This window comes from Panthera pardus, unplaced genomic scaffold (genome assembly GCF_024362965.1).
Source record: "Panthera pardus isolate Hobbes unplaced genomic scaffold, ASM2436296v1 HiC_scaffold_19, whole genome shotgun sequence".
NCBI classification, from domain to species: domain Eukaryota; kingdom Metazoa; phylum Chordata; class Mammalia; order Carnivora; family Felidae; genus Panthera; species Panthera pardus.
The window spans coordinates 1593366-1608705 of record NW_026526754.1 but is presented as its reverse complement, the minus strand read 5'-3'; positions in this window follow the sequence as shown (position 1 = coordinate 1608705).

Below are 15340 nucleotides of genomic sequence, written 5' to 3'. Positions count from 1 at the left end.
GCTGCCCACTCCTCTGACAGAATGCAGCCTACAGCAATGCTCAAAGACAGGTTATCCATAGCTGAATATAGTTTGATTTTAGTAAACATGGCCTACGGTTTGAACACAATGAATTTAGGTCCAAGTTGCACAGAAGAGACAAGTAAGACTATTCCAATATGTAGTATGTTTTCCAATTAATTTAATGCTGAAGACCTTTGCTTCCTGCCCCCCACCCCCGCCTCAGTCCTTAGGAACTTAAACTCAGAGTGTACAATGGTCAATATACACTATAAACATATTGATGAAATATTTAGCCTGGATGCAAATGTTATGACATTAATTCATCCAGAAAAGAGCTTTCTTGAATGTTCCATACCTGGCAGATACTGTTGTAGGAGCCAAGTCTACAAATGTCTCAAACTTTGTCAGGTTGATAATCTAGGAAAATAGATAATCAACATGCAAATTGCAAATAATGAAGCAGGTTACACTGGGTAAATGCAGGATTCCAAGAAATAATATAGCTAAGTATTAGGTAAGGCTTCTCTGATGAAGTAATATTTAATCTGAGACTCTAAAGAATAAGCAATCACCCAAGCGGAGAGTAGAACGAAGACTACTCTTGTCAGAAGCACCTGAGGACTTAAGGCACCTAGCAGAGGGTGTGGAAGTGATCAAGAGGAGGCATGATCTTGCTGAACCTCGCAGGCCATTCAAGTGAACCTTTGGAAAGTCAATCGCAGGAATGACAGATTGGCATAGCTTCGCTTTCTGCTGTGGGTAGAGAATGCACTGGAATTGGCAAGAATGGAAGCAGGAGAACCAATACAAAGGCTTATGGGAAATGTATGATGAGAGCGGAGATAAAAAAGAATGGATTGTGTGGAGTATGTCGACATTCATTTTTCTCAGTGGATTAATGAGTAGCATAAATATCCTTTGACTAACCTCAGACAAGCCTAAAAATCATGCTGAAAACCAAACATGTGAAAGAAACCCTCCAAGATGATTAGTGGGAGATGGAATTAGTCTTCTATCCTCTACAAAGCCACCATAATCTCATATGGACAGAATGAGCTGTTGCCTCTCCTTAGCACATACTTCTGAATACCCACGCTAGAACCACAATTTAAAGTAATGATGTGCTTTCATGTTTGCCACCAAGCAAGGCCTCAGTCATGCCTACTCTCCCTCTGCCTTTCTATCCAGCTCCATACACAGTACCTTTCACCCAGCAGATTTTCAACACGTGTCAGCAAGTGAATAAATGAGTCATAGTCTGTATGTCAGACAACTAGAATGAATGCGATTTAACGTAGCTGTTACCAAATGAGTCATATGGGATAGGACTCACTCGTCTCTGCCAACATCCTAAGTTAGGATAAATATGTTATTCTACAAAATGAACCAAGCGCAGCTACAAAGCAGATAGGGCAATGGTCACTGCCTGGGAACTTGACAGAAGAGGACTAGGAGGTATTTGTAATGCTCCAAATAACATCATTAAAAAATTCAAAGTAGGGTGCCTGGGTGGCTTAGTCGATTAAGCATGACTTCAGCCTAGGTCATGATCTCACAGTTTTTGAGTTCGAGCCCCACTTCGGGCTCAGTGCTGACAGCTTAGACCATGGAGCCTGCTTCAGATTATGTGTCTCCCTCTCTGTCCCTACCCCTCTAATGTTCTCTCGCTCTCAAAAATAAACATTAGAAAATTTTTCATCAAAGTGATTGTTTAGAATTTTAGGGATAAGACAAACCAGATGATAGTAAAGTTGTGCTGGATAGAAAATATATTCTGGAAAAACTTTTCTTTCTTAGCCATTAGTAGAATGTTCTTTGCTATTTGGAGTGATGAATCTTTGCATTGCTTTCAACTCACTTAAATTATACTGATTATTAAGACTCAGAAAATACCCAAAATATTAAGAGATAATAGCAATTAACTTCAGAGACAAGTTTGTTAATGAAATGTATTTCTAAAGAAGCAACCTTTACACAGGCCCTTATTTCCCAACACAAAGTGATCCTAGATACATAAAGGCTTATGTTTTAAAAGCAAAAGCTATCCATTCCCAGATAGCTAAAATGTAATCTTAAATTTCTTAATGAAAACTCGCATTTTAATGATCATCTCTAAAATTGTTTTTCGAGGCATACAAGTCTTGTTATTTAACTTTTTAAATTTGGCTGTACAGAATAAACACAGAATTGAATGACAGTCTGAAGGGGTCTATGCTGTCAGCACATAAAACAGTTTCCTTCTCTGTAATAAAATTTTTAAACATTTTTCCTTCACATTATAAAAGAAAAGAAGCAAGTTGCCATAGATATTTAGGTAATTTCACAAGTACTGATTTGCAGACAATAATGAAAACATAAATTTAAGCTGGGTCAACTGATGTACAAATATCTGTAGGTTCTTAAAAAATGATTGTTTGGTGGCATCAATGGAAAAGAACAGCTGGTTTGAAATGAACAATTCAAGTGAAAGTTGAGAATACCTGAACTTCGCAAGGGCTAGGTGTGGTATATTCCATTCCTGCGCAACTGCTAAAATGACCCCTTTCCTCTCTGCTTTAGACACCAAATTTCATCTCTTTAGAGAACCACTGATTACACAATTAAACCCTCTGATTTTACCTATGTTAGGACTGGCAGAATGCCTCTGGGAAGTTAAACGATCCTATCATATCATGTAAATATATTTTTAAGTTTTATTTTATGTAATAATTTCTCATACTATGTATGAGGTATACTGACTCCAAGACATTACTCTAAGGCAAACTGCATTTATAGCACACCATGAAGTAGTTCTCTCTGCCCTTCAAAAAACATGGATAGAATGGCAGGCAAGGTTGGCCAGAAGTCAGTTATCACCATTTTAGAAAAACATCAGGTAACTTTTATGTTGTGCTAGTAACTAGTGATCTTCTTGTGCAGTGTAAGAATCATATGGCGATATGCAGCAGTAAGACTTAACACCACAGCGTTAGTGGGCATCCGGCAGTGGTCAAAAATAAAGCCCCAGATGCTATTTGTGAATATTATTCTCACCAGCAGAATGTTTCAGGGATACACTGGCCCTCACAACAGGGCATTCAACTCAAAGAAACCAGACTGTGTTTATTCACCACAATCCTCCACATCTAACCAACAGTCTGCAGAGATGCTATCTGCATTTCTCCCTAGCCACTGCACCAAGACCTAAAATAGTTGAATTTTCCTTCCTGATCTCCTAAGTTTCACAAGTTTCACAAGAAAAATGATTAGATATTTGTGATAAAAACAAATTCACGCAACTTTGTCTACTTAGGACAATATAGCTGCAGGGAAACTGACTTTGCTCAAATAAACTTTTCTAAAAGCTTCCCTGAAACAGGCTTAGAGATTCTTTAGGTCATCCCTAAATAATTGCATGTAGAAACTCACCAGAACAAGACTAAACATCAAAACCCACTCCTACCATCTTTTCTTTTGCTGAGGACCTGGCTATCAGGAGTACTCCAGCCCTATGTAAAGGAAGATGAGAATTTAGGACAATGCCTGTGTCTCTCGCAGCAGCTGGGGTACAAAGGAAAGCAATTCACATGTGTCTCCTTCTCCAAGCGTATTCGTGGTCCCCATCCTTCATCCTTTTTATTTAGCCCCACCATTTATATGCTGTTTTTCTGTAAAAATCATTTCTTTTTCCAATTTCTTATCAAAATTATCATCTACAGACGTTTCTCTGGCTCCTCGATCAACATTATTAATCGAAATTAGGGTATAAATTAGGATCCATTCTCAAAAGAAAAGGACACTATCACATAGTCAACAATCAGAGGCAGTGGAACTCATTTAGAATCAATAGTATCAGGTTATACCCGAGCAGGTATTAAATAGTAAGCCTGTCTGCAGAAAGGGAATAAAAAAAGATATAAAAAGTGTGAAGGATCTGTTGAAACACAGTTGTAAGCATCATGCAGTAACTGTGAATGGCTGAGAAATCACAGGCGTTTAATAGACCTGCTGGGCACATCTAAGAAGAGGAATGGCTTTTTTCTTTGAACAAAGTAGTTGCCTGTGTCTGCAAGCACCATGAGGTCTGGGGGCTGGGACTGAAAACTTTCAACAAAATAAAAAAATTAAAAGCCATTTAAAGTCTGTTTGAGATGAGAAAAGAAAACTATCTTTCATTGCTAATTTCAGCCACAAGTATTAACCATAGTAATAACAGTAAGGCAAAGAGGAAAAATAATTGCCATTAGTCACTGTTTTCATGAAAGTCACCTTATTATGCATTGAAAACATACATATATCTACATGTTCTTTTCATATTAGTATTAAGTAAAACACTCCTATTCAAAGTGGCTGGTGCAAACGGAAAAATCTGTTTTCTTACATAATTGAAAGGCTTCAGGTATGGCTGATTCCGGGCTACCAGAATGCAGATGATTTTGCTATCTTGTCTTACATGAGGCTCCATCTACTGACAAGCTTTCCCCCCTCATACTGACTGAAGCTACAAACAACTCCAGATATCAAACCCATTTTCTCATCAAGACCCAAAGACAGCTCCCAATGAGCTGCTATGAAAGGTATGAGACACCTTCTACTCAAAGTTTTGCAATCAAATTCCAGTAGCCCTGATTGTCCTTCTTTGGGTCACTTACCTACCTGACACTAAGCCAATTCCTTGCTGGCCCTGGTCTGATGTCTACCCCACTTCACTCCTATGGAATAAAGAGCAAAGTTGGGATGCTGTTCTGAGTTTGGGTGAATGATTACTCAATAGGTACAGATACCTTGTCGTTGCTCTATGGGGAAGAAATGGGTAAAGAGGAATTTGAGACTTAGATTTGAAGTACGCTAAATCCAGACCAGGAGTCAATGTTTATGAACAACTTACACGCAAGAGGAATTGCATAGCACTCTCTTATAAAGTACACAATTGAAAGAAGAGTAAAGAGGTCTTAAAAAAACTGAAGAGAAAATCTCCCACCAAGTTGTTTGTTTTCATGAGGTTATCAAGGACTGAGCTAAACCCATATAACCTGACACATCATATTGGGGAGAGAAAGGTGGATGAAAAATGAATAAATGAATACTGCACATCTCACCCCTCACAACAGACTTCCCCAATGTACCTATTTTATCAGCATTCCAGAGATGAGAAAATAGAAGAGAAGCAACATAAAGTCTCTAAATAACCCAGCTGATAAGGGTGGAGCTAGAATATGAACCTAAATTGGGTTAACTCTTAAGCAATTTCTAAGGGAAGCCCCCACCAATATTCACATCCTACTAAACAAAGTATTGACAAACATTTATCTACAGAGTTTGCATTAAAATGTCTTCCAAATAGAAGATTTTCAAAGCCATGACAAAGTTCTCAGGGGGAAGTCACCAGCAAAAAATACACAGTACTTTGTTAAGTTCATCCTGCTTATGAAGAAATTTATAACTAAGGCAGAAAAGATAATGATGTCCAATCTGAGGTGAAAAAGATTCCTGGTGAGCAGTGATGTGTTTACATTTGTGCGGATCAACATAGTGGTTTAAAACTGTAGAAAAAGCTTAAGCACCTTTCAAATAGAATTCATATTTAAGAGGGATGGAATTCCCATTTGCCCCAAGATACAGTAAATGCAGATAAAAAATTTGAATGCTGAAAAACTGAACCCTCTGGGAAATGCCAGGAATAGGATTATTTAGAAGGTGACTCTTACTGCCTCTAACTGTACAGTATTGAGTGCCTTCTCCCCTCCCTATGTTTTCTGTGGCTAATGTGAGGGAATATTTGAAATGTAAAAAATAACCTTATTTTTTTCTGTCCCTGATGGTGTTACCATATGGCTTTAGCATTTGGTTCCATCCTTTTCACCCTCCTACTATTTATTTATTTTAATCACTACTCGTGATTAGTAAAAAGAAGGTCTCTGACAGTCTATTCCTGGCTATATTCTCACTCACAGTTTGGCCTCAGCTCATTTAATTTCCCTTAGCCGCAGAGACTGCCATCTTTAAATGAGCATAATGTTACTCACCAGTTGAATGAAATCCTTAAAAATGATAGTTCCTTATATTTTAACAGAGTTTCTATTATCTATGGATTTTTATTTTTCCCCCCTAAGATCCAAAACCATCTGTGCCTTCTCATTTATGACCAAGACTTTTTTGAGTTTTGAATTTGCTTAGAGCTGACAAAACACAACATCTGGATTTCAATTCAAGGAGGAAGGCTCATTTGAAAGCTTTTTAATGCCCCTGGACCACAATGAGATCAAATTGAAGAACATTTTTTTTTTTTATGAGTTGAGTGCAAATGAATTAGAAACATGTGGATTAAATTTCTCTTAAACCTCAAAGGGAATTTAAATATTAAGGAAAAGTGCTTTGCAAACTGCTTCTTGGCTTCTGCCAAAGTCAGAACACTTGAAAAAAGAGTTGGTGGTATCTACTGAATCCAAATGTACCCAGCATTTTCTTCTCTGGTGTATAAAGGACGTTTTAATCTTTGAATAAAAGGGAATATAACTAAAGATTTGCAAGTTTCATATCCAATAATGTTTAATCTTCAGTCTAAAATAAGCATATTGCTAGAAATAAGTCTTTCTGTTTTTTATAGCTCCTTGTTTTGTTAACAATATCACAATATGAGTGAATGACATAATTATACTGATGTAACACAAAAATCGTTTAGTCATTTCATGTGTTTTATTTCAGAGATGGGAGAAACTGATTAATAGGTATTTGTTTCAAATTTGTGAGTACCTAAGTCTTTTCATTAAGTCGATGTTATTTTGTTGGGTTATAAAAAATGTTCTCATTAATGGGAAATCTCACACACAAGCACGCACGTGCACACACACACACACACCTCTTACGCACTTATTTCATAGCCACTATCATCAAAACTACATGTGTGCCTTTGGGTGGGTGAGTGTGTCAAGATGTATAAAAACTGTGCTACTAGTACTTCAGCTCACTACATCTGACCCTGGGGCCTCTGTATACACAGATGAAGTAATTCTTCAATTACTTGCAGGGGAAACTCTGCCATGACCGTGGACCTGAGTGAAGTCTCTGTAATCAACAGCTCTGAAGAAGGCAGGCTGAGGGGAGCAGTCATTGGTGCAGGAGCTGCCATTTCCCCAATTTCCTGAGTTGGAAGCAGCTTAAAATGATCCTTTGCTGGTAGCCACAAAGTCTGGCAGTGACAAGGAGTAATTCTCCCCTTCTGCCCTTTCCTCAGAACGCCTTGATCTACTCTTATCCTGAGGGTAACCAATGTCATGACATGTCTGCAGCCTTCCTTATCACCGCTGCTAATAACAAATTCCCGCCTGGAGACAGCACCATGAGCACAATTTTAAACAGTCTCTTCTGGCACAAAATGATTTTGTAACCCAGACACCGTCGTTGAGGCAAATACTCACAAATGTGCCAGGGATAACTCCCCAAGTCACTTGACTACATTCAGATAAAACCTTATTACTGACAACTCTTTTTTTCCCCTCCCACTACATCTTGTATTTTAACATAAGACCTTCAGAGCATACCAGTCTCTCTACTCAAGAATAAGGCTAAAGAATGCAGTTGTTAATTTGAGAAAACAAGTCCCACAGACACAAATGTTCTTTAAGAAGACAAAGAGAGCTAGGGACTTGGGGCTAGAAAGGGGTCAGTCAAAACAAACTCTCCCAAATTATTCTAAAAAAAATGAGAGCAAGCCTCGGAAAATAAAGATGTGCTTTGTGAATAATAAAGCTGATATTTATTTAACTTTTTTTTTTTGAGAGAGACAGAGACAGAGAGAGACAGAGTGTGAGCAAGGGAGGGTCAGAGAGAGAGGGAGACACAGAATCCGAAGCAGGCTCCAGGCTCTGAGCTGTCAGCACAGAGACCGAAGCGGGGCTTAATCGCACAGACTACAAAATCATGACCTGAGCCAAAGTTGGATGCTTAACTGACTGAGCCACCCAGGCGCCCCAATAAAGCTGATATTTAATCTGCTACAGTAAAATTTACAAACAACTTTGTTCATCTTCTGCCTCACCTGAAGAAAATCTGCACGTTACCAGCCTTCCATTCATCCATGGTAGAAAGTACTAACGGAAAGTGTACAAAAGCCCCATTCAAATGATACACCTAACAAGGTAACTGCTCCCATGAAAACGTGGCTTTCCATCATTTGCTTAAGTCCCATCTTTAACATTACACAATGAGTCTGTAAGGTTTTGTGTGTGTGTGTGTGTGTGTGTAGATTTTATAATTGGCAAACATTTTGCCACAAGTGATTATTAACCAATGACAAAATGAAGTAAGCAATGAATATCAATGGGGACATTAAAATAATTCCTAAAAATAATCCACACACCATCTTTTGTCCCCAATATGCAATATTATAGGTAGTAATGTAATTTTATTATTAAAGGCACCACTTATTCAAATTATGGAGTAAAATGTTAATATTACAATGCTGGAATCAGAAAAAAGATTTGTTGGCATGATTCCAAAACCTATTATCAACATAAGGCTCTAATTTACTCATTGCCTCACTGAACAACCATTTAAAAAAACTTTTTTACATTTATTTATTTATTTTGAGACAGAGAGAAGGCAAGCATGGGAGGGGCAGAGAGAGAAGAGAGAGAATCCCAAGGAGGCTCTGCACTGTCAGTGCAGAGTGCCCAATGTGGGGCTCCAATCCACAAACCATGATATCATGACCTGAGCTGAAACCAAGAGTTGGAGGTTTAACCAACTGAGCCACCTAGCACCCCTGAACAACCACTGTTTAAAGGCGCAATGAGTTGCAAGAACATAATGCATGAAGAATACCCAGTCTACTCTGACAGAAGAGGACAGGCACTAACTTTCATTGGCCACTAATTACAGCAGCCACTGCCTAACCACTTTATCTGTTACCTGATTTAATTATTACAACAATGCTACAAGGGAGGTACTATTATTAGTCTTAATTTATACCTGAGAAAACTGAGACATATATAGATTTAATAGCTTACCCAACATCACACAAGTAGGAATGATCAGAGGTAGCACCTGAATAAAAACTATCTCCACAACTCGCAATCACCATGCCTTAGTGCCTTGGTGAGAGATATAAAATATGTCACTTGTTTTTAATCTATTGAGCTAAACCATACAAAATAAAGATAGCCAAATATCTTAGTGCAGCTGCCTTCACTATGCTCTTCGAGAGCTTTCCAGCATCTCATTTAAAGTACATAATTTCTTGTGTAGTGTGTCCTGTTGGAGGTATGGGTTGTGCATTTACATGAGGAGTCTAGGGAGGGGACAGCTGTACAGATTGTCCCGGACTCATACATAATTACAGTGATTTAAGGATCGAGCTTCTCCTCAATGCACCCCATGCTTGCCTCCAGATAGGCTGCTAGTCAACTTGCCAGCTGTGGTAATTATTTGACATGCTTTTTTTTTTTTCAACACTTACAAGAATTGTATTTTGTTTGCAATATTCCTGTTATCCGGATTTTTTTAGGCCTTTAATCTGGCATCTTCTCTAGTCTGAGACCTCAAACCGAATCATACACTCGTGATTGTTGTCTCTTTCTTCCTAGTACCAATTCGAATACTTTGTAGGGAAAGCATGATCTGGATACATTTTCCAGATTCTTTTTAACTCGACCTTCACAAAAACAAAAACAAAAAAAAAAAAAAAAGAGGAGGAACTACTTTGCATGATTTATTCATTCAGGTCCTCACAGCAAATTATATACTGAACAATGCAGATTATATTTCATTCATACGCATCCAGCAAATGCTAAGCGATCTTTAAAACTCAGTGAGATAGCACCTCTTCCATGAAGACCTCCATGATAATTCCTGCCTATCTAATAATAGGCTCTTCACTCTTCATAGTTATTTCCTCTATAATGCTCACACTACTCTGTAATCTGTGTGTTAGCTATCTTTCCTATCCGACTGTGAAGTCCTTGGAGGTGGTGGACACGTCTTACTTATCCTCCTTGTTCTACCTCAAGGATCTGGCAAGGTATGGCAGCTCTAGAAATGATTGTTTAAATTAAGGGTGCAAATCAGTGTCCTGTAGACACAGTCTTAATAGAGGTTTCAAAATGTTTTCAAAATTTTCTATTTGTGGTGCACAGAGGTTTGAAGGAAAAGCACAAATAGGAAACATTAAAGAAAAATAACGGAAATAGATCCTATTTGTTGATTATAATCTACATCTCAGATATCCTACAAAGTCTTATCCTCTTGCTCTCCCAAAAACCTCATGCAAAGAGAACTTTTATTACACACACCTTATACAATAGGAAACTGAGATGCACAGAGTTTACAGGACTTGTCTAAGAAAGGATAGTCAGCTCAGAAGTTGTGGGACAGGAGGTCAAGCAGAGCAGCCTTGCCCCCAAATCCACATTCTCAACTACTATTCATACTTCCTTCCTCCCTGGCAAATAGTGACACTTTTTGGTGTCTACCCCCAGCTGCAGGGAATGAAATGAAGCCAAAGCCAGGCTCCATAACAAGAACTTAAAAGACAATGAAGGTATGGAAAAGGACAGACATACCAGGGCATCCACAAACCAGAAACTAGACCTGCAAGTTGAGGATAGAACCCATCAGTAAATCTCTCTTTTATTGCAGCTAACATTCACTATACATCTTTGTGCTCCACGTCAGTACTAGCCCCTGACACAATGCCAAATGAGACACAGTACAAGCCCTGGAGGGTCTCACAGTTTAACGGGATTTTACTCCAGAGTCACTGTACAATATGTGGCCACTTGCTACATATGGCTAGTTAATTTAAACTGTAATTAAAATTAAATAAAACTAAAAATTCTGTTCATCCCACTCATCACATTTCAAATGCTTAATAGCCACATGAGGCTAGTTGTCCATCCATTCAGAACAGGGCAGATATACAATATTTTATGCATTGCAGAAAGTTTTATTGGACACAATTGCTCTAACTAATCTTGTTCTTAAAGCAGGGAGGAAAATGTCAGCTATGCCTCTTTGAGAAGGATATTTAACCTCTCTATACCGCAATTTCTTATTTTACTATCAGTAAAAGGAATGTAATTATAATGCTTGCCTTTAAGGGCCATTGTCAAGATTATTTTACCTAGTTCATGTAAACATTTAGCACCTACTTAGTCTATATGTACTCTATTAATATTGGGCTAAAGTTGTTGTCATAGATATATTTATATCTTGCCAAGCACAGGATTTGTTTATGCTATAAACCCTTTAAGGGGAGTGTCTTTTTTCCAATTTACAGATGAGAACACTTAATTCCCTGAGAACTTACCCACATAAATCAGATTCATCTGAATGGGACATCAAACACGCAATTCAAGCCCAACACTTGTGTTCCTCCACACACTTGACTGCTATGGCACAGATTTTTCAGCATTTATATATCAAATATAATAATAAAGGTTATGACATATATGATTGAAGAAAAAATCTTTATTATGTAAGTAAAGGAAGGAAAACATATGTGATAAATCATCATTTAAGAAGAAAGCAAACTATAAAAGGACACTATTTATGTACAGAATAAAGAGTTACTGAAGCTGGGCTCGATTTTAACAGAGATAATTGAACGATTTCACCATCCCTACCTTTTCAACTGTATTTGGCAGTTCTTAGGCTGGTTTCATCTAGCACATAAACATGAGATTGCATTTAGATGTCTGGGATAGATTCTTCTCAATGGAAGGCACTAAAAGGGGATAGTAAAGAGTACTCGAGAATATTTCATACACCAACGAGGTGGACACTTTCGATGAATGAGAGAGGCTCCACAGATCCACTTTGCATTGGTCTTAAAGCAATTGACTGAATAACATGTTGGTTATATTGTACCTTCCCACAGACTGAGCAACTGAAATTCACCTTTGGATACATTTTCATAAATACCTAGGTAGCTAGCTAGCTTAACTAAAGGTACTGCATTTCAAAGTATTTTACTACCAGAACTATTATACATACATTATTCATTCAAGTGAAACTTTGTTTGACCTTCACAGATAACTAGACACTATTCTAATGCTGAGAGCCAACGTTCTCACATGCCTAATAATGAAAACAGTAAGGAATTGTTTCCTTATTCTACTCCTCAGACTTTAGATTCCGATCATAAAATGCATATAGAAACAACAAAAGCAAAAGCAAAATACAAACAATTACAGTATGTTTGACTCTGCTATTTGTTAAATATGCTAACATGAGTACATTATTCAGTCTTCTTGAGGCTCCATATTCCTACTGAGATAATTCCATCTACCTCTGTATTTTTAGTGAGGATTAAACTAGGTGATGAAATATGAAGCACTGAATACACTGCACACCCTCTATCACTTAATAATTAAACACTAAAATTGTGAAAAATGGTATAAAATGTGACCATGCACACAAAAATCATATAAAATAGTACTGTCTCTTATTTGCAAGTGAGAAACTGAAGACCACAAAGGTAAAACAGCATGTCCAATCTCAAAGCTGTCAAAATGACACCTGGTAAAACAGACCATTAATACCCAAATCTGCCACATACCTTCCATTGCTTTCAACCTAATACTAAATGTTGCTATAATGCAATATTAAGAAAAAAATTAATGTAATGCTGGAAAATAGGATGTATCAATTCTAAATGTCTACAGACAAGGAGTGAAAAAAAATGGAAAATAATTCTATATCCTGATGACTCTCAATTTACATCTCCAGCCTGCAGAGGCTGGACTCTCAGCTTGGATGCAAATATTTCCACAACATCAAGGTTTGAATATCTAATTATCACGTAAAATTTAATACTCCTGAAACCAAGCTCTTGATCTTATATTTTACGACTTCCACTTGCATTTTCTTCTCTACTTGGAAATTCCATCCCACCAGTTGTTCAAGCAACAGTTATCTATCACTTTCCTCCTCCTCTTATACTCCATATTTAATCACAAGAAAACATACCAAGAATCCAGTCACTCCTAACTTTTTAACTTACCTACCCTATTTCTTTTTATTATGTACTCAGCACAGACCCATAATGATTCTGCATCTCTTTGAAAGAAAAAACTAATGCCCTGAGAATAATCTATAAGACCACCTGTTCTCTGTATACTATCTTTTATTAACTCTCTAGCCTCAAATAATAGGACTGACCCCTGCTCACATAACTACACTCCTATCTTCTATGTTCTACAAACAATAGAGGCATGATCCTACCCCAGAGCTACGCATTGCTTGCTTCTGCCCAAATACTCTCTTCTCAGCTATCCATTAAGGTCACAATTATACCTTCTTCAAGTCTTTGTTCATCCTTTCTCACTGAGCTTGTCTCTTACCATCTCATTTAAAATTGCAATCCATTCTACTGATACACAAACTCCTTATTCCTCTTCATACGTATTTCCCTCTGAGGAGTAAGATAGGCAAGGACATAATGTACTTATTCTCTATTGCCTCTTAAATTGTCATCTCCATGACAGCTCAAATTTGTGTTTTAACTTCTTTATCCACAATGCCTAGAATAATGGCACAAATATTATGTGTCTTTAATAAGTATTTGTTTAATGAATTAATACACAAGGCCAAAAGTTGTTATAATGGTAGAATGCTTTTTATTTTCCCTATTTTTTCTTTTTATATGAGCAATAATAGTTTATATTTCAAATGTCATGGTTTCTTACATGATAGATTCCATTTTTGAGTTTCCATCACAGTGCCTATAATATTTCATTTCTCTCTGTTTCCTTGTGATTTTAGGAGCTCTGCTTTTGGCAAGCATTGGAAGAATCTAAAAATGTCCATTGTTTAAAAAACATTTAATGATAAATGTAATAATAGTTCATGATTTACTAGCAGTGGTAGTAGCATCAACAGAGCAATCCTTCACTGGGGACCTCTTATGAATTTTGGACCATGACTCATCTTTTGTTTTCGTTGGTTTACTCAACACTCAGAAAAATTCTATGAAATGTCCATTATTAACAGAGATAGAAAGTGAGGTGCAAACATCTTTGATAATTGGCTCAAGGTTACAGAATTAGTAATTGAGAAGTTGAAATGTTCATGCTGGCACATCCTCCTCTATAAAAGGTAAGTTCACAGCATCTCTATGTCCAAACAATACATTGACAATGATTTAATTTGCTCAATACATACTTGTTAACACAATCAACTATCATATGGATTGAACACAATCAAAAGGGTTGCATTTTTCCTATATACTTATGATATGGCAAACTTTTAGAAATAACTCACAACTTTCAAGTGAACTCCCCTTTTTAAGCTAACAGTAACTTATTCTTTGCCTGCATGTGCTTTCTGCTGCTGCTAAAAGTCTTGTAGGATAAACATGTGACTCTTCACACAGCCTGACTTTCCTTCTGAAGAATGGTCTTGCTGCCTTGAAAAGGACTCATAATCACTCTGTTACCTTTACTTAGATATGTTTGCTGGACTCCTTGGGGAGGCTTTGAAATTCTGACACTTTGTGTAAGTGCAGTGTGTTTACCAAATAATATTCTTTGTCGGGGAAGCTGAGGACTTTTTTGTTTACTTATGGACACAGCATGGTTTATAGCCTCCCAGAGTGAGGAAAAGCAAAAGGAAAATGGCAAAAACAAAATCAAAACCCGCTAGTTGGTAAAATAATTTTAGTCTGTACAAAAGCAGATAGGGAAACTCGGAGACAAACTCCTTCACAAGTAATCAAAATAGCTTAAGTGGAAATGATATTTATTGAGCACCTTTTGTGTGCCAAACCCTGTATCAAGTCCTTGTGTAGGTCTTACACCACGTCTTTGCAACAAATCAGTGATGTCCATATTATTCCCATATTGTTATTATTATTTTATTTACTTTTTACATAGGAGCATTGTGTTCAAAGAGTTTAATACTTATTCAAAATTAACTTCCTACATGTCTTTTCATTTTCAAAATTGTGAGCCTTCAGGTTCAAGCCTAGGAATAAAAGGAGAATACTAATTATAAGAACACTGTACTGGTATGTCATTTATTCTTTCCTTCTCTCCTTTTGTCAAATATTCACTAGATTTTTCTTACCTTTTATGCCCCCCTAATCATACTACAGTCATTGTTTTATAGAATTCTGGAGGGATAAGAAACATTTTAAAAGTAATAGTGTTGAAGTCCTCCTCTTGACGATCATATATTTAACATTTGCTTAGTAATGATAAACTTCCCATTAAATTTCAATGTATCATGTGTACCATGCCCCAGTTCTCTAAAATGTAAGCTAAAGTCAAGATGGAGTAACAGGTGGCAGATTTATCATTAAAAATAATGAACGAGGTCAATGAAATAGTATTTTTCCAACCATGCACATATGGTGGCACAG